A 21,349-nucleotide genomic window follows, 5' to 3' on the forward strand; every position below is an offset into this window, starting at 1 on the left:
CGTAGGCAGGGTCAGTCAACCGGTTTCGGTCTTGAGAAAGGTCAGTGGAGACCGAAACCGGTTGACTGGCCCTGCCTACGTTGTTTGGCGCTGAGTATGTTGGCGCTCTACAAATACTTGATAATAATAATATTTGTAACATCTAAAAACGTAATTTTAACATATATTTTTTAAATATATTTTGGTTTTTAGTTATAACAGTTTGTTTTTTGTTGGCACTCCATGTTTTTAAAAGGTGAATAAAAATATAACATTAATTTGTGCTGTGTTTGTGCTGATTTGTGCCAGTTTTGTTTTGGAGATATTAAGCATTGTATATGATCAAACTCCGTCCACTTTGAACTCCATGTTACTACATTTTAAAAACAAATATACCATTTGTTTATGCTGATTTGTGCTGCAAAAACGAACATTAGTGCCAGTTTCGTTTTGGAAATATTGAGCATTATGTTTGATCAAACTCCACCCACTTCCAATCCATGGTATTACATTTTAAAAGCCAATATACCATTTGTTTGTGCTGCATTTGTGCTGATTTGTGCAGCAAAAATGTACATTTGTGCCAGTTTTGTTTTTGCAATATTGAGCATTATATATGATCAAACTCCGCCCACTTTCCACCACACAGTATTACATTTTAAAAACAAATATACCATTCGTTTGTGCTGAGTTTGCGGCATGAATCAGCACAAACAAATGTGCCATGTTTGCCATCTGTTTATTGCAATATAAGATGATTTTTTTTAAATAATAGCTGTCAGTGGTGCTGGAGGAGCAGATACGGCGGATGGCAGAACTGAGGCTGAGGGCCAATCGAGGCCGTTGCGGAGGTCCCGCCCGCCAGAGAGACTAAGTCCATCGATCCGGACCAGGCAAGACTCCGGGAGCAGGAGGCGGGATCCGGAGAGTGCTTCTGGAGCTGCGAGTTGGACCGGCAGGTGGACAGTGCAATCCAGCACTGTGGTGATGGCTGATAGCGGCAATGGGAGGTGGCAGTCCAGGACCAGTGACATCAGCATCGCAGAGCAGGTGATGGTGCCGGGTAATGGAGGCCTGAAAGGTATGGCATCGGGAGCAGACACGGCTACTGGTGGGAGGCCTGGTTCCCTAGTGGCTAAGGGGCAATAGAAATTACAGCTCAGGAGAGCCTTGATAGGGTGCAGGACCAGATAACGGCTATTAGAGGCCAGAGGAGACAATCTGCAGGGGCAGAAAGTGTTGGAGCATGAACTAAGGGGAATGCAAGGGGTGCTGTGAGGTTAGAGCTTAGGGCTGGTAGTGTGGGTCAGGTTAGCAGGGGAGTTAGTCCTAGGGGGCAGGTGGGACAGAGCGGTGTGGTGAGAGGAGGATTGAGCAGGAGGAGGAGTAGGGGGAGAGGTAATAGAAGCCAAGGAGATATGAGTGCTTTGGGTAGGTATGCTAATGTGTGTCTTTCCACAGATCCAAGTGCGAGGATGCCTTTTCCCTGGAAGGGGAAAGAGGAAGGGAGGAGATTTTTACAGCTCTGGAAGGTGACTCACTGTGGGTTGAGGACGACTACAGTGATTTTGTAGAGGAAGAAGAGGTGGAGGCTACTACTTCCGGACCTGTTACTGCAGACCAGGTAGGGGACTTGGCTGCATTAACGCAGCTGCTCTGGGCTTTGGTGCCAGAAGGGGGGGTAAGAGAGGGGGGATGCCTGTGAAGAGAGGGGCTAGTGTAGAGAGGGGTGTGAGGGTAGTTAATTGGGGGGACGAGAGCTCAGTGGGGGGTAATAGGGGTTCTGCAGGACAGCAGGAGCAGGATTCTGATGTCATGGTGGTAGGTGAGGTCCCATTCGCCTTTGGCGCATCATAGCAGGCAGGACGCAGGAGAGACTACAGTCTGGAGCACACTGGACAGGCACACAGGGAGAAAGAGGCAGACCAGGAGGTCACGGTCCCCAGAGAGCAGAAGCAGCAGGGAGAGAATGGCTTCCAGTGGGAGGAGAGGTGCTCATGGTGCAGGATTGGTGAATCAAGAAAGCAGGAGTTGAGTGGGAGCAGGAGACAAGTCTGGTGGTGGACCTGGTACGGCACTGGGACAGACAGATGAGAGGGTTGTCCCTTTTTCAGTGCCTGATGGGAGTACATTTGGGGATAAAAGGTGTGAGTCAGTGTTGAAAGGCTTGAATTGGTCCAAGGCCTTCTGTATATTGGCGAGTGTCGTGGGAGAGAAGAACCTTGAACTGTGTTCCGCCTTATTTTGTTACCTGGATGACGTTGTGGGGGCCTGTCCGACATATGGTGGCCTTGCTTGGTGGAAATATGATGAACAGTTCCGCCAGAGTATGACAGTACGTCCGGAAATTAGGTGGGACGATAGGGATATGGGTATATGGACTGGAGTTAATTGCACCATTAAGATAAGGGCAGCCCTTTCGAGGTTCTGGGGTTGGGAACAGTAGTGGAGCAGAACCAGACGGCGGCAGTGGCCCTTAGGAAAGGGCTGTGCGTTCAATTCAATGAGGGATTGTGTCGGTTCAAAACAGCTTGTAAATGCAAGCATGAATGCTCCTTTTGTGGGGAAAGCCACTCCGGCTCCAGATGTTTCAAGAAGGCAAAAACATTAGGGAAAGGGGATGTGGCTACTGCGGGCCTGGATGCCAGTGAGGGTAGAAAAGATGGTGCCTTGGCTAAGGTATGGTAGACGGAGGGGCAAGGCGGGGGATGCGGAATTATTGTTGACAGGATTCAGCTCAGGTTTCCATATCCCCTTCATTGAGGGTGTTGGTTCCAAGATTTCGGGTAACCTCAAATCAGCGAATGATTTTCCTGAGGTTGTGGCGGCTAAGCTGGGAAAAGAGGTGGCGTTGGTAAGGATGGCTGGTCCATTTAGGGATCCCCCATTGGAGAACTTGAGGATCTCTCCTTTGGGTGTGGTGCCTAAGAAGGCGTCTGGCCAATTCAGGATGATCCATCATTTATCGTTCCCGAAGAGTTCTTCGGTGATTGATGGGATTTATCCTGAGGTGTCGGCGGTAAGGTATGCATCTTTCAATAGGGCAGTGGACTTGGTCAGGCTGGCAGGTCAGGGGGCTCTATTGGCTAAGGTGGATATTGATGTGGCATTCAGACTCCTTCCGGTTCATCCTATGTGTCACCATTTATTGGGTTGCCATTTTGGAGGTGCATTCTTTGTGGATTTGTGTCTTCTAATGGGCTGTTCAATATCTTGCTCTTCGAGAAGTTTAGCTGTTTTGTGGCGTGGGTGGTTAGGCAGCAGTCTGGGTGGTCTTCCATGATTCACTACCTATATGACTTCTTGATTGTAGGTCCTTCTGGTTTGGGGTTCTGTCAGGAATTGATGAATGCCTTTTTTGAGGTTGCTAGGGATTTTGGGATCCCGGTGGCATCTGAAAAGACAGAGGGACTATCCTCTGTCTTGAGCTTTCTTGGGATATGTATTGATTCAGATTTGATGGAGTGCAGGTTGCCGGAAGATAAGATTGTGGACTTGGTTCAGACTATTGATGGGGCTTTAGCGAAGAAAAAGCTTACCTTGAAAGAAATGCAGTCATTGGTGGGGAAGTTGAACTTTGCGTGTATGATAACTCCGGTGGGGAGGATCTTCTGTCGGAGATTGTCATTGGCGACGGTTGGGGTTAAACTTCCTCATTTTAGGATTCGTCTGTCTATTGAATTGAAGGAGGATTTGAAAATGTGGAGGGCTTTTCTTGCAGAGTTTAATGGTAGATTCTTGGTGCAGGCTGCTGAAGTGTCAAACAGGGTGTTACATCTGTTCACAGATCCTTCTGGGGCTTATGGCTTTTGGGCCATTTTTGGTCGTCAATGGTGCATGGGTGCTTGGCCTGAGAGTTGGGCGGTGGCGGGTCTGACAAAGAACTTAGTTTTTCTTGAGCTGTTCCTTTTGGTGTGGCTGTCAGAGTGTGGGATGTGGGGCTTGGAAACAGAAAAGTGCTGTTTCATTCAGACAATATGGGGGTTGTTTTTGCCATCAACAGTTTGTTTTCTAGTTCTAAGCCGCTGTTAGGTTTGCTCAGAATGTTTGTGCTTAAATGCTTAAGAAACAATGTATACTTTTGGGTGGTGCATGTGCCTGGTAAGGAGAATGTGGTCGCTGATGCCCTGTCTCGTTTTCAGTGGCAGCGGTTCAGGTATGTGGCATTGGAGGCGGAGAGTATCGGTATTCCTTGTCCAGACAACATGTGGCAGCTGAGCTTCCTAGATTGCTGAGGTTAGCTGGGGGAGCTGTAGCTCCAGGAACTTGGAGAGCGTATGTGGTGGTGTGGTTGCAATGGTTGGACAATATAGAAGCAGCAAAGGGATCTTCTTCAGGTTATGTCAGTGTATTGTTGGATTTGATTGAGGAATGGAGGGTAGGTAGGCTATCTTGTCCCATCATTCAGAGAAAGATGGCAGCATTGGCCTTTCTGTTTAAACTTTTGGGATGGGAGAATTTAACTAAGAATTTTGGGATCCGCATGGCATTAAGGGGGCTTGTTTGGGGTAGGAAGAGTGTATATCAGAGGCGCCCGTTTGTATTCTCTGTTTTACAGAGGGTGATTTTGTTGTTGCCTGGGGTTTATTTTACCCGTTTTGGGTTTTTATTGTTTCGCATGGTTTTTTTGTTGTCATTTTTTGGGACTTTTAGAGTATCAGAATTGGTTGGGGGGCGAATAGAAGGGATAGGGGAGGTCTTCTATGTAAAGATGTGGTAGTTTCTTCCAAAGAATTGTTGTTGTAGGTAAGGAAGTCTAAGGTGGATCAAGAAGGGAGAGGGAAATGGATTCGGCTTTGGGAGATTGGGGGGGGGGGTGTGCTGCCCGGTGACGGCAGTTAGGGAATTTTTGGAGGTGCGTAAGGTGTTGTTGCATGAGAATGGGTTCACCCTGTCTCGTTATCAATTTGGGGCAGTGCTGAAGAAAGTGTTTGGAGTGTTGGGTGTGGATAGAAGTGAGTTTGGTTGCCACTCCTTTAGGATTGGAGCAACAATGGAGGCGAAGGGTTTAGGTTTGAGTGACCAGGTGGTGAAAAGGATTGGGAGGTGGAGATCTGATTGTTTTAAATTGTATATTAGGCCAGGATTGGATTTATAGTTGTTTTTGTTTTAGCAGGTCCGCTTCACTGTTGGATTGTGGACCAATGAAGTTGGTCTCCACCTATTTAATTTTAATTTGAGTTAAGGGGTGAAAAAGGCCTTAGCCCTGTGGGGCGGTGCTCAACGTTAGTTTGAGCAGTGGCAGGGTGCTAGCCTTAAGTTTGGAGTAAGCTGAGTAAACTGGTAGCTCCTCATGTAAGGGGAGAGGTTATTTCCGGGGGGCGTGCCTGGCTGAGTGCCAGTGGAAGGCACGTGATGTGTTGAGGGGCAAGCACCTTTATGAAAGTTAAAGTTGTGGTTATGTTTTAACTTAATGTTAATAACTGCGGGCTGTGGCCTTTTCACCCACTTCAGTGTCAGAGTCTTATTTATTAAATGGACTAATGCGGAATGTGGGGTCAAGGCAACCCCAGAACAATATATTGCCTGGAGGGGGTTTTGACCCCACTTGAGCTATGTAATGAGGAGTGGTTAGGGGACGTGTAGAGGAGCTGTTAAATAGGGGTGGTTAGCTGCTGATTTAGTGGCTTTCGCAGATGAGGCGGGGTGCTAGCCTTAAGTTTGGAGTAAGCTGAGTAAACTGGTACCTCCTTATGTAAGGGGAGAGGTTATTTCCGGGGGGCATGCCTGGCTGAGTGCCAGTGGAAGTCACGTGATGTGTTGAGGGGCAAGCACCTTTTTGAAAGTGTACCAAAAAGAGAAAAAAAAAGAGAGGAGCGCCGACTCAAATGTAGGGATAAAACAATTTATTAAAACATATAAAACGGTTCAAAAACACTCACAAGATAAAAGGGGTAAATTTCATATCTAGGCCGTCTGCCGTGAATATTCCCCTGGTGTCAGTTTGCAGTCACTCCGATGTTGGGAGATATATATTCTGGCTGTTAGAGTCTCACGCTGTGTAATCAGTCCTTGCCACACCGCTCTGCAGTCGCGGGTAGTGACGTTGAGTTCAGCGTGCAGTCTCCGTAATTGAAATTGGATCAATGCACACAGTGCATTGATCCATTTTCAATTACGGAGACTGCACGCTGAACTCAACGTCACCACCCGCGACTGCAGAGCAGTGTGGCAAGGACTGATTACACAGCGTGAGACTCTAACAGCCAGAATATATATCTCCCAACATCGGAGTGACTGCAAACTGACACCAGGGGAATATTCACGGCAGACGGCCTAGATATGAAATTTACCCCTTTTATCTTGTGAGTGACTGTTTTTGAACCGTTTTATATGTTTTAATAAATTGTTTTATCCCTACATTTGAGTCGGCGCGCCTCTCTTTTTTTTTCTCTTTTTGGTACAGTTTCTTGGGAACTTTGGAAGTTCTTTTTGGAGGAGCAGCGGGACCACACACATCTCTGTTCATTTCTCTCTGTGACTTGGGAGACACTTTTCGGACTAAATTACCAGCTATTTGGACTCTGGACTTTGTGAGTACCTGTGTACTGGCTGTATGTATAATCCAGTTACCAGTGTACCCATATGTTGATAATTATTTTATTGGTATACACCCGATTTTGACCTATTGCATACAGGGTTATTAACATATCATATTGTCTGGGATAAGTTTATAGCGCTTTACCGTATATTTTTATATATACACCTGTTTCTTTGTACCTTTTTGAAAGTTAAAGTTGTGGTTATGTTTTAACTTAATGTTAATAAATGTGGGCTGCGGCCTTTTCACCCACTTCAGTGTCAGAGTCTTATTTATTAAATGGAGTAATGCAGAATGTGGGGTCAATGAAATTAAGTATAAACCACTGTGAATGAACATTAAGAACAAGGGGCCCATTTATCAAGCTCCGGATGGAGCTTGAGGGCCCGTGTTTCTGACGAACCTGCAGGCTCGCCAGAAACAGCAGTTATGAAGCAGTGGTCCGCTGCTCCATAACATGGCCGCCTACTCTGAGCAGGCGGACAGACTTCGCTGCGATTCAACCCGATCGAGTACGATCAGGTTGATTGACACCCCCTGCTGGCAGCTGATTGGCTGCAAATCTGCAGGGGGCCATGTTGCACCAGCAGCTCACAAGAGCTGCTGGTGCAATGCTGAATATGGAGAGCGTATTGCTCTCTGCATTCAGCGAGGTCTGGCGGACCTAATCCGCACTGTCGGTTCAGGTCCGCCAGACCTTTGATAAATATCCCCGCAAGAAAGCATGCAAAATGTTTAGTTTTCAGAATTATTGTCTATTGGTTATTACATTAAAGTGCACTGTGTGCATTGATCCAATTTCAATTACGGAGACTGCACGCTGAACTCAACGTCACTACCCGCGACTGCAGAGCGGTGTGGCAAGGACTGATTACACAGCGTGAGACTCTAACAGCCAGAATATATATCTCCCAACATCGGAGTGACTGCAAACTGACACCAGGGGAATATTCACGGCAGACGGCCTAGATATGAAATTTACCCCTTTTATCTTGTGAGTGACTGTTTTTGAACCGTTTTATATGTTTTAATAAATTGTTTTATCCCTACATTTGAGTCGGCGCGCCTCTCTTTTTTTTTCTCTTTTTGGTACAGTTTCTTGGGAACTTTGGAAGTTCTTTTTGGAGGAGCAGCGGGACCACACACATCTCTGTTCATTTCTCTCTGTGACTTGGGAGACACTTTTCGGACTAAATTACCAGCTATTTGGACTCTGGACTTTGTGAGTACCTGTGTACTGGCTGTATGTATAATCCAGTTACCAGTGTACCCATATGTTGATAATTATTTTATTGGTATACACCCGATTTTGACCTATTGCATACAGGGTTATTAACATATCATATTGTCTGGGATAAGTTTATAGCGCTTTACCGTATATTTTTATATATACACCTGTTTCTTTGTACCTTTTTGAAAGTTAAAGTTGTGGTTATGTTTTAACTTAATGTTAATAAATGTGGGCTGCGGCCTTTTCACCCACTTCAGTGTCAGAGTCTTATTTATTAAATGGAGTAATGCAGAATGTGGGGTCAATGAAATTAAGTATAAACCACTGTGAATGAACATTAAGAACAAGGGGCCCATTTATCAAGCTCCGGATGGAGCTTGAGGGCCCGTGTTTCTGACGAACCTGCAGGCTCGCCAGAAACAGCAGTTATGAAGCAGTGGTCCGCTGCTCCATAACATGGCCGCCTACTCTGAGCAGGCGGACAGACTTCGCTGCGATTCAACCCGATCGAGTACGATCAGGTTGATTGACACCCCCTGCTGGCAGCTGATTGGCTGCAAATCTGCAGGGGGCCATGTTGCACCAGCAGCTCACAAGAGCTGCTGGTGCAATGCTGAATATGGAGAGCGTATTGCTCTCTGCATTCAGCGAGGTCTGGCGGACCTAATCCGCACTGTCGGTTCAGGTCCGCCAGACCTTTGATAAATATCCCCGCAAGAAAGCATGCAAAATGTTTAGTTTTCAGAATTATTGTCTATTGGTTATTACATTAAAGTTGATTTAGAAAAGAAAAAAGGAAACAAAAAAAAAACAACAACCTTTGAGTGGAGTTCACATGTTCAGACATCCCAACCTGCAAAAACTCATTTCAGGGAGGTGGCTTCTCCCGCTACTGCGCCGCCACGCCCCCCCTCCCAGTTATATATTGGACACCTTGAAACCCTAAATAAGATAGAGACTTATCATTTAAGTAGCTTCCCACTAAAGTCACATAAAAAAGTAGCTTTATTGCACAACCACATACAACAAACCTATCTTCTAGTGATCGTACGCTTGTTGAATGCTCAAATATTTTAGAATTCGAAGTTTAATTACGTGCAGTAAATAAGGTAGTATTTGGGTTTTATTTTATTAGAATAAGTGGGGGCTTTTGGTTACTGATGCTTTGAGGGTTCTATAACGTCCCAGCAACTAAAGGCATTCCTTAAAGAAACACTTTTCTTGATTTGGGCCACATTAGATCATAGTACTTGGTGTTTCAGGGAGATTGCACTCCATTTGCTGGCATCAGGGAGCCACTATTACAATCAGGGAGACTCCCTGAACTTCAGGGAGACTTGGGATGTCTGCATGTTTCCTGTCTAGAGAGGAGCTCCAGTCAGCAGCCAGACCCTTTTTTTTGCAGTGAGTAGCCAGGTAAGCGGAAGCCATTAGGTATAGAATGCAGTGAGTAGTAATGTGTCAGGTAAGGAGGAAGCCATGAGGTATATAATAGCAAGGAGGCTATAGAATGCAGTGAGTAGTAATGTGTGTCAGGTAAGGGGGAAGCCATGAGGTATAGAATGCAGTGAGTAGTAATGTGCCAGGTAAGGGGGAAGCCATGAGGTATAGAATGCAGTGAGTAGTAATGTGTCAGGTAAGGGGGAAGCCATGAGGTATATAATAGCAGGGAGTAGTAATGTGTCAGGTAAGGGGGAAGCCATGAGGTATATAATAGCAGGGAGGGTAGAGAATGCAATGTGTGAGAATATCAGGCTTCTCAATAGTGTTTGTAACATGTGGCATTTCTACCATTTGTATACTGAGGCTTTGCTTAGCAGGGGCTTAAAGGGACACTAAACCCAAAATGTTTCTTTCAGGTTTCGGGTAGAGAATACAATTTTAAACAACATCCTAATTTACTTCTATTATCTAATTTGCTTCATTCTTTAGATATCTTTAGTGGAATAAATATCAATGCACATGGGGGAGCCAATCACACAAGGCATTTATGTGCAGCCACCAATCAGTAACTACTGAGCCTATCTAGATATGCTTTTCGGCAAAGGATATCAAGAGAATGAAGCAAATTAGCTAATTGAAGTAAATTAGAAAGTTGTTTAAAATTGCTTATTATTATTATTATGATTTATTATTATGATTATTTACCTCATAAAATGCCATGGGCTTGTGAAACTTTCAATAGTGTTTTAGCAAAAATAAAAAACAAATCCTCTACATATATTATTTTTCATTTCAGCAGCCCCAACATAGCCATATTGAGGTAGAATATGTCTAATTGTAGGCTGTGCAAACTAAACTAGGGTTCTCTGTAGTGTCTAGGGTTGCCAAGTGTCCAGTATTCAACCGGACAGTCCAGTATTTTAATAGGCTGTCCAGTAAAATCTGTACACAAATACTGGACACTTAAATGTCCAGTATTTTTAAAGACCCCTGTCAGCTAAATGTAAAGGACCTTCTAGGCCTTTATGCATTAGAAATATGGCTCCAAAAAAAAGTTACACTGTGCATTTCTATTATATGTGTTACAGGCAACCATGAGGGTGGTCAATCATTGCTGGGTTGGTTACCTCCAGGGGCCAAAGGGGTTACATCACTGCTCTGTACATGTGTTACTGGCAACCAAGGGGATAAAATGACTGCTTAATTATTTTTTGCTCTCAGAGTTTCAGGCTCATATTACGAGTTGAAAGTAAAAAGTTTGCTCTCTCATGTTCATAACGTCACAGTAAAAAATAGACTTTGAGAAGTTGCGAATACAAAATTGCATTCCCCCATAGACTTCAATGTAGCTGAAAATACCTAGCACCCACAAGTCACACAAACACGATGGCAGTTATTTAAAAGCATAACATAAGAAGATAATATTACATCTTTCATAATCTAATGTTCTGCGGAAAGCAGAATATGTTCTAGGTATTCTTAAAGAGATATTTAAATGTATATCTGATGGATATTTTCACAAATATATATATATTTATACATACATATATATATATATATATATATATATATATATATATATATATATATATATATATATATATATATATATATAAATAAACTTGATTATATATAGGTCTAGATGTATACCGATATATAGGAATATTTATTTAAAAATACATAGAACATATTCCCCATTGTGCAAAAACATTGGAATGTAAGATTTATATAGTAAATACACAGTTAAACACTTATGAATATTGCATAAATATGTTTTTCATGTTTTCATCTACTTAACTGCAAAGGGCTCCAATGCACTTATATATATATGTCTATATATGTATGCATATGTATTTAAGTGTTTATATTCTGTAAATACTTATATACAAATATAAATACATATGTACACACACATATATATATATATATATATATATATATATATATATATACATACATATTTAGGCATGTGTATGAATGTATCTCTATGTTAAAGCCCTTTGCAGTCACCTGAGACCTCATATCTTTGAGCCCTTATAACTTTTTAATGCAATATTTTTATTTAATATTTTTGTATCAGATAGTGTTATTATGAGTGTAACTGTACTTTTAAATGTTGATGTGTTTTGTAAACTCAGCAAAGTATATCAAGGGAATTAAGCATGATTTGGAAAATCATTTAAAATTGCTTGTAATATACTGATCTGAATCCGGAAAGAACAAAAATGGGTTTTATATCCCTTTAGTAGGTCCCATACGATGTAACCTGTAGTGTACTGCAAACATTTAACAATAAATGCTCTCAAGAATTTGAACATTACATTTTTTTATCAAGGCAAAGAATTTACTAGACATGTGCAAAAATGCATACTTTATTATTCAGTTTGTAAACAAATAATGTAGTTATCCTCTTTCTTTGGCAATTACTTTGATCTGACACCAGATAAAAGAGCAATTTAAATATCTAAATAGCTGATTTCTAAGTTTTAATAGGGCTGTTTTTCAAGTTCTCAGTATACTGTAAATAAGCCTTCTTTATTAGGTGTGTTACAGTATGATGAGCTTGTAGGCCACTTGGTAAATGGAGGCCTGCACTGAATTAAGAATGGACATAACTGCTAGGGGTTTTTGGGTGATCCAGGGTGATCCAGTTGCTGCTATCATTAACAGATATTCTTTGTGTCCTCATATTTAAATATACAAACATATTTATTGCAGATATGTGCAGAACAACTGATCATTTAATAGTTTTAGGTAGGAACACTTTTACTATGTCAAGGGCACTTGGAAATTAGGCAAAATCTTGAATCTTATGATATATGGAAGCCTTATTATTCTATAATAGTTCTGCTTATATAAAAACCCAGTACAAAAAGAGTGGTGTCTTGCAGGGGAATAATATATTGTAATACTACAAATGTAAAGTGTTTTTTCACTATAGGCAGGTTGTTTCGCCCTTGTTGGGGCTCTTCAGTATGATGTAGGTGCTATATTGTTGGACTCAAGCATTGATTTTAGGTTTACGGCTATATGCCAGTTTTGCTGATGATTACATTAATTTTCGTAACCACACTTACAAAGCGTGAAATTAATGCTTGAGCAGAACAGCAGTACCAACCATAGACAGCCTGTTTGGCCCGTTTGGGGCTAATTCCTCCATTGTATTAATCCTAGCAAAAAATAAATATACTTATCTGTGCAAAATTGCAACACTTACAATTCAAAATCCATTTCAATATAATGGGCAGCTCTGTAGCAAAGGGTGTAATGCTCGAGGACATCAGCATCAACCATAATGACTTGAGTGAGAAAGAGTCCCAAAGTAGCGAAACAGGCTGCCTATGGTTGATGCTGTGTTATTTAAGCCTCATGTATTTCACAGTTTGCTATACTACTGGTTTAAACTGACAGGAGCATAAGGGGTGCCATATTAAAATGCATTTTGAATTAGTAATACTCTGTGGGATAATTTGTATATTCTATGCATTGTATATTTATTCCTTGCTGAACTAATTAAATGGAGGGTTTATCTCACTCTATTAACAACAATACATTTATTTGGTACAATGGGAGTCCCTGCTCTAAAGGATTTCCATGGGTGTAAGTGCAGACCCTGTTCCAAGGAGCTTACAATCTAGTGTTTCAGTGCTTTGCTCAAAGAGCTTACAATCTTGTATTTAAGGAGAACTTACCTCTGGGTACTTACAGTGTAGAGAAATAAAAGAAATCCCTGATGTAAGACTACACTCAGCATGTGACATAACACTAGTCCCTCTGAAATCTTCAATTTTCCTGCCACTGCCATAGAGTATTTCAGTCTTTGTTATACTGCTTGCCAGATATGAATCAGTCTATGTACATCTTGTAAGGATTTTTCATCCAATGCAAGAACATAGGTGCATGACACACTGTACCTTATAATGCAGTTTTTTTTTTCAATTTCTAATCTGAGGTATAAAATACAGGACCATCCCATGAACTATCAAATCTTGTGCTTCACTAGGACTCTCTGCTTCAAAAATCCAACAGTATTACTTGTCCCACGGTGACTATAGACATTCAAGTTTAGTTTCACAGATATAGTAGTCCTTGTTCCAGGTTGCTGCAGTTCTCAAATAAAATTGTAAACCAGCTGCAGGGTGCTTATTGGTGTCCCTCATCAAAGCATTGCATTGAGGATATAAGTGCAAACATATTAATCATATCATTGTATTCTCTTCACCAAGATCCTTAACATTATAACATTAGACAGATATGTGCAATAAGAATGGATTTAAGCCATTCAATTTGATTTAATATCAGTTTATTAAAGTTATAGCAGTGTAAGTGTAATTATGCTTTATTGTTGGTGTTATGACTCAAGTTTTAGTGTCACAGAGATGATTTGTATATTTTATATCAATAAGCCTTGAAAAGTACAGAAAGCTTTAAAAATATAGAACCAAATTAAAGCTAAAGATTTCTATGAAATGGGAAAGTAAAGAACAAGCGTGACAGAAATGTGAGAAATGATCTGACCTCACTGCACATGTGTGTAGGCTCTTGGAGCAGGATCTGTATTTACAATCTAGTGTGGTAATGAGATGTCTTTCTCAAAGTGTTTACAAACTTGTTAATCTCAGAAAATCTTACCTTAGATACTTACAGTTTAGTAATATAAAAATCCTTGAAGGACATCTGCCATCAGTGCGTATACTGCAGGCCAGATGCGCATCAGTCTGATCTGAATTTATTTCAGATCGCCGGTTGTCTATTCTTCATCCGGGTCAAGCAGAACAAACAGCTGCATCAGATGCTGCACCTTACAGTACAGTGTTTAATGAGGTTCCCAGCACCAGTGAGTTTGCAGCGTGAGGACATCTGCCATCAGTGCGTATACTGCTGGCCAGATGCGCATCAGTCTGATCTGATTTTATTTTGGATCACCCGTTGCCTTTTCTTCATCTGGGTCAAGCAGAACAAACAGCTGCATCAGATTCTGCACCTTACAGTACAGTGTTTAATGAGGGTCCCAGCACCAGTTGGTTTGCAGCGTGAGGACATCTGCCAACAGCACGAATACTGCTGGCCAGATGCACATGAGTCTGATCTGATTTATTTCAGATTGCCAGTTGCCTTTTCTTCATCCGGGTCAAGCAGAAATAAACAGCTGCATCAGATGCAGCACCTTACAGTAGTGTTAAATGAGGGTCCCAGTATGAGTAAGTGTGCAGCATATAAATTGCAGACCCATACCGTGGGGTTTATATTCTAGGCCTTTACTAGAAGTCCTTGCTTTAGAGCATTTGCAGACTAATGATGCAGTAATTCTTACCATCCTTAAAGCTGGTTTAAAGCCTTTACTGCCAACTGCAAGTCTTATAAAGATATGTAGAGGAAGCCCAGAAAGGCATTTGTGTGTCCTACAGTTTTGGCTATAATACTTATAATGCTATAATATGTTTAAAAAATATATATTTAGAAATATTATATTTATTATATTTAATAAATTATATTTATTTTTAAATAAAGGTGTAAAGATAATATTGATTATTATTATGCAAGGTTTGTATGCTATGTTTTGTCTCAGAGTACTGGTGCCCATAAGAAGCTACAAAGTTTAAGATATTACTTCTGTAATTTATCTGTATTATTTTACAGTGTATAAAAAGATGACTTAGCATTATTCAGTTACTGAGTTGGGGTGATCATGGTAACACTACCTGTAGTAATTGGTGTTCATACCTGCAGCTCCCACCGGATGTCATTTGCATTGTGTTGGAGGTAGTCACTGTTCTTCTCACCAGAACATATACAGAGCTGTAGTTGTAAAGCCAAGCTGTAATGTAATGTGCTAGCTGTGAAATAAAGATATTATATAACTAATATTTACATGTCAGTGATTACTGAAGCTCAGCAGGATCAGTCTAGGACTCTAGTAAAGTTAGCATCAGTTATGAGGGTGGTTGCTTTGTGTTGTCAGTTGGTTTTGTGACATAACTGCTGCATCACATAAGCCACTCCCCTAAGACTGTCACCATGACAACCAGGCATCACATTATACCAGGACTGTCAGTTTAGCCTGGTATTAGTGTGCCACTCCCCTAAGACTGTCACCATGACAACCAGGCATCACATTATACCAGGACTGTCAGTTTAGCCTGGTATTAGTGTAGTTTTAACATAAAATGTTTAATTATGCATAATAAAACAACTTTGGAATATACTCATTCTTTATGTTGCCCCTTTTCATGTAATTAGCTCTGAAAATTGTACATTGATTTGGAACTGTATATGTTATTCTGTAGGATGGTAACAAATGTCTTGTAATTACAAGGTGTTTACTGTCCCTTTAAGTTCTAACAAAACTCCCATTATAAATCCTGAGTGTCCAGTGCTTATACGTTGGGAATAGATTATTAAACTGACATGAACTGCTTTGGTCTGGTAATATTTACAGAGCTATGGCTGAGCCTCAGGATCATGTCATGTGATTACTTCTGGGGTTACCAGCCATACTAATTAGCATATGTAATTGTGCAGTGTAGCTAAGAAACTACAGGTGCTAGGTCTGTTATTATTTAATAGTAGATTTCCCACATTTAGAAGTCTTTATGTCTGTATCAATTTTATATTAATTATAGCTGATCTGAACCATACAAATAGGGTGTCCAGTATTTTCGCAGGCTGTTCAGTATACTCTGTACAAAAATACTGGACACTTAAAGACCCCTGCCAGCTAAATGTAAAGGGCCTTCTAGGCCTTTATGCATTAGAAATATGGCTCAAAAAGAAGTTACACTGTGCATTTTCTATTAAATGTGTTACAGGCAACCATGGGGGTGTTCAATCATTGCTGGGTGTTTACTTCTGGTAGCCAAAGGGGTCACATCACTACTATGTGCATGTGTTACTGGCAACTAAGGGGATAAAATGACTGCTTAGTTGTGAAAAATATATGTGGTGGGATCAAGGGTGGGGCCTAAGGTTGAGCTTTTGTGGGGACATTGTGTAAACCCAGCTACAACCCGTGTCCAGTCACCTATAGGTTGTCCGGTATATTTATAGCACACAGCTGGCAACCCTAGTAGTGTCCTGTTATGCAGATGCTGAAGGGTTATTTATTTAACCCTTGCTTGCTTGGTTTAGTACTGTAAAGTTATTCTTCATATGCCAGATGTGCTTGAGAGTAAGGGAGGAGATAAGGAGCTTAAAGGGATAGGATAGTTTAATACAATTAAACTTGCATGATTCAGACAGAGCATGTAATTTGTAGACACCTTTAAAATCACTTCTATTTTCAAATGTGCTTTGTTTTCTTGGCATCCCTTGTTGAAAAACAATACACACATCCCACACTAGTGAGAGCTAGATGCTGATTGGTGCTTGCACGCATTTATCTCTTGTGATTGGCTAACTAGATGTGTTAATCTAGCTCCCAGTAGTGCAATGCTGTTCCTTAAGCAAAATATAGCAAGAGAATAAAGCAAAATTGATAATAGAAGTAAATTGGAAAGTTGTTTAAAATTGTATGTTCTATCATGAAAGAAAATTACCTGCAATATAGGCTGTAACAGTGCAAAAAGAAAATACTCTAATATGTTAGCACATTTATTATTGCACTGTTGCTTGCATATAATTGTGTTTAAACCATACAAAGAAAATAAACACATAGTTAAAGAAATCTTCAGTGCAGCAATGCACTGCTGGGAGCTAGCTGAACACATCTTGTGAGCCAATGACAAGACAAATGTGTCTAGCGATCAATCACCAGTAGTGCATTTGTCTTGCTGAGGATATGTAAATATTATTTTTAAAAAGTTACCCAAGAGAGCAAGCTATATTTCTTAGAAGTTATTTAAAAATCACACGCTCTATCTGAATGTTTAAAGATTAAAGGGACAGCCTACTCCAGAATTGTTATTGTTTAAAAAGATAGATAATCCCTTTATTTCCCATTCCCTAGTTTTGCATAGTCAATACTGTTATATTAATACACTTTTTACCTCTGTCATTACCTTGTTCTGAGCCTTTGTAGGTTGCCCCCTTATCTCAGTTCTTTTGAGAGACTTGTATTTTAGCTAGGGTGACCATATTTGTCCCTTTTTAAAGCGGCAATATGGTCACCCTAATTTTAGCCAATCAGTGCTGACTCATAAATAACTCCACGGAAGTGAGCAGAATGTTATTTATATGACACACATGAACTAGCACTGTGTAGCTGTAATAAACTGTCAAAATGCACTGAGTTAAGAGGCGACCTTCAAGGGTTCGTAAATTAGCATATGAGCCTACCTAGCTTTCAACAAAGAATACCAGAGAACAAAGCAAATTTGATGATAAAAGTAAATTTAAAAATTGCTTTAAATTGCATGTCCTATCTGAATCATGGAAGTTTAATTTTGACTAGACTGTCCCTTTTAAATTTGATTCTTCTATCACTTTAAAGGATTACTTTCTGTTATAATTTTTAAGCTAAACAACTAACATATTAAAGTTAATAAACATTAATTAAAACCTACTGACCAATATTTTCTCCAAAACGAAGTTTCATAACGTTCTAAAAGTTATATCTTTTATTCGCTGATGATGTCACTTTATCCTGCCCACTATTTTCAGCACTGCATGTTCAAAATACTTTAACCAATAGCTTTGTGTTTAAAGCGCCATTTTGAAACCTAGGTATTGTAAACGGATTGGTACAGAGCAAAGGATACCCACGGAGTGGGTTTGGAAAACAATTAAATTTGCAGACAAGATTTCTGATATACGGTAGAGATATGTTAATGAAATGCTATTGATAAAAAGCGTATTTGGGGTAGTTAGTTAGTAACAGGCATAGAAAATATTTACTTACAGTGGCCCTTTAAGCAATCAGTATGGCTAAATTATACTACTAGTATTTAAAGGGACAGTAAACACGGTGTAATTACAAGACATTTCTGTTGTGTTATTAGAGAATAACATATCATCCAAATCTTAAAGTTTTAAAAACATATTATCATCCACCCACTATTTGCCTTTATTGAAGTAGCCAATCTGGGCTTTAGTTGGAAGACTGCAAGGCTAGCCACGATCATAAAGTTAGTATAAAGCACTCTGTCTTGCAGTTGTTATTAGTCAAAGCCAAATAGTGAAAGACATGTAGCAGAGTTAGAGTTGATAAGTCAGCTGGGTGCTTTTCATGTTCTGAGAAAGTCACTAAATTTTCAGAGCTAAAACTAACTAAGCATTTTAAGCAGTAAATCTCAAAATGTTTACTATCCCTTTAATCCCTTAATGACCACAACGTACCCTGTGCATCGCTGGTTGTTAAGGGATAGTCTGGTTACAATAGTGTGGGCCTTTTTGCGAGCAGAAAGACCTCACTATTAGACCCTCCCTCCCTCTTGCAAGCTGTTGAAAAAGTTGCCCCCACCAGGGTACGACACTGGTCGTTAAAGGGTTAATGTGCTTGTTTGGGGGGGTTGTTCAGAGCAGGCAGGTCTATGAAAACCACAAATGGGCATGGCTCTGCTGCAAAGTGTCCCTTGAAAAAAAAAATGTTGGTAACTATGCATATGTACATTATACAGAGTATATATATATATATATATAGAGAGAGAGAGAGAGAGAGAGAGAGAGAGAGAGAGAGAGAGAGAGAGAGAGAGAGAGAGAGAGAGCGAGTGTATTTATGCTGTATGTACAGAGATTATGAAGCAGAGGGACTTAGGTTAGTGAATCACAACTACTATTACCATACAAACATGCCCAGGGGAGAAGTTAGTCACTGATAACTTTGCTACTTACAAAAAGATATTTTGTGAGTTTCAGCATGAAAGAAAAATACATTTTAATATAACAACAGGATTATAAACTAACCCGTTTAAAGTAGATACACTGCTAAATAAAGCACAAAACACTTTGTTTTAGTATTGCTGAAGTTTGGACTGCACGGGACATAATGAGGAAATTTGCTTTGGTGCGATGGGAAGAAGGTGATGATGCACATACGTATAGTGTAATTAAATGTAACTGGATAAGGGGTTATAAAGAACATGGAGCTATCACTGGGCAGGAAACATATATGATTGAATGGCGAAAAGTGAAGTGACCTTCAGGAGGTTGGTCTTGCTATGAAGCAACACTACTGGATGTGGATAGTTAGTTAATTAATATTTCTACTATTCTAGAATAATGTTTTAATAGTTAATGGCTCCCTTAGGACAAGAAGTCAGTCAGATTGAGCCATATTTGCTTAGCCTTATTTTTATTTGCCAGAAAGATAGAGAAGGGTCCTTGAGGACATCCTGTAAATTGCCCTGACCTGAATGAGGTTAGTTTATTCAACTCATCTCTGGTTATCTGTGGTTAATTTAACTAAATTAGCACTGTGGGAGGTTATCCAGGTTCATAGATTTAAGAAAAAGTCTATCCACCGTTTTAACTAGATGCAACATTACATACGAATATGATTTCTAAGGTATTTAAGTTCAAACATTGCGATGTTATGTTGATATTGACTTGTAGTAGAACACATAGAATATGAATTTCAATAACAGACTGAATTCTAAAAAATAAAACTGTCAGAAGGCAGAGCTTGCCATCAACCTGAGCAGCAGCACTACTGTGGAGCTCCGTGCAGAACTAGCTAATTAATAGTATTTTAGTGCACATATCAGGGGTAATTTGAAAAACCCCTTGGGGACAAGCCCCACAAGCATAGTCAGTCCGGTACTGATTTTGAGAAGTTTCGAGCAGACCCGTAGCATAACGGAACGTCAGAACCGGGGAATTTTCAGGAAAGTCCATGGCTGCGGCCTACTCCGGGATCCTCGGCCACTACAAAGACAGAGAAAGCACCAGAAACCTCATCGAAAGCCGACGAGAAGCAGGGCAATGCATTGCAAGGGCAGCAGTGGTGAGAGTGTAAACATTTTCTGGCTATTAAAAACTAAAACCGCTCCAGAGGTCCTATTTTAAGAAGGAGTAGAAAAAGGTCAAATCCACACACTTCATAAACAGGCCATAGATTTAAGGGTACCCTTGGATTGAAGCGACACCCTGTAGGGACTTGAGAGCTGAAAAGCACGCACCCTGCCTTTGCGAGAGGATTGGTGGCGGGAAAAAAAGTCATCTTTATTTACAGCCCCTGCAGTGAGACAGTAGCCCAGTCAAAATGGTACTGACTATATATAGTGCAAAGGATCATTAATACACTATAGCCCTATGGGAGACATGATTGGCATTAAAAAAAAGGAACTATCAACACTTAAACGTTTGATTCATAGTACCGCAAGGTATAGCAACTACTGGCCCCCTGCAAGACCTCAACCACTAAAACTGTTACAATGTACCCAAGAGCCTGGGAGTCATAGCTAAGCAGCAATAATTTAATAACACAGCACTACTCTCCCCCCCCCCCCCTTTTACAGCCATGCAGAGTGGTGGTAGGTCATATCCTGAGTCCCCTTTTCTGTTATCATCCTGTGAGGACACTGGCCCTGGGGAGTAGAGTTAGGCCAGCTACAACGAACAACTGAATCATCCTATCTGAGTAGGGTGCATTTCACAGCTAAGAGGCCTTAGACAAACAACCTGCTTCCTTCCCTGGATCTAGGCTTTTTCTTCCTGAGGTCTGGGATACCGTGGGAAGCATATTAAACAGGCCCTAGAGCTGACACCCTATTACCCTCAAATATTTCTTCTGTCAAGAACAACCAGGTCTAAAGAGATGTTGCAACATTAAAGCCCAATCCTGAATGTGGACTCAGTGGGTTTTCCTCTCTATGGCCTAGATTTAGAGTTTGGCGGTAGCCGTCAAAACCAGCGTTAGAGGCTCCTAACGCTGGTTTTTACCGCCCGCTGGTATTTGGAGTCAGTCAAGAAAGGGTCTAACGCTCACTTTGCAGCCGCGACTTTTCCATACCGCAGATCCCCTACGCCATTTGCGTATCCTATCTTTTCAATGGGATCTTTCTAACACCGGTATTTAGAGTCTTGGCTGAAGTGAGCGTTAGAAATCTAACGACAAAACTCCAGCCGCAGAAAAAAGTCAGTAGTTAAGAGCTTTCTGGGTTAACGCCGGTTTATAAAGCTCTTAACTACTGTGCTCTAAAGTACACTAACACCCATAAATTACCTATGTACCCCTAAACCGAGGCCCCCCCACATCGCTGCCACTCTATTCAAAATTT

The sequence above is a fragment of the Bombina bombina genome, chromosome 4 (genome assembly GCF_027579735.1).
Source record: "Bombina bombina isolate aBomBom1 chromosome 4, aBomBom1.pri, whole genome shotgun sequence".
Taxonomy (NCBI): domain Eukaryota; kingdom Metazoa; phylum Chordata; class Amphibia; order Anura; family Bombinatoridae; genus Bombina; species Bombina bombina.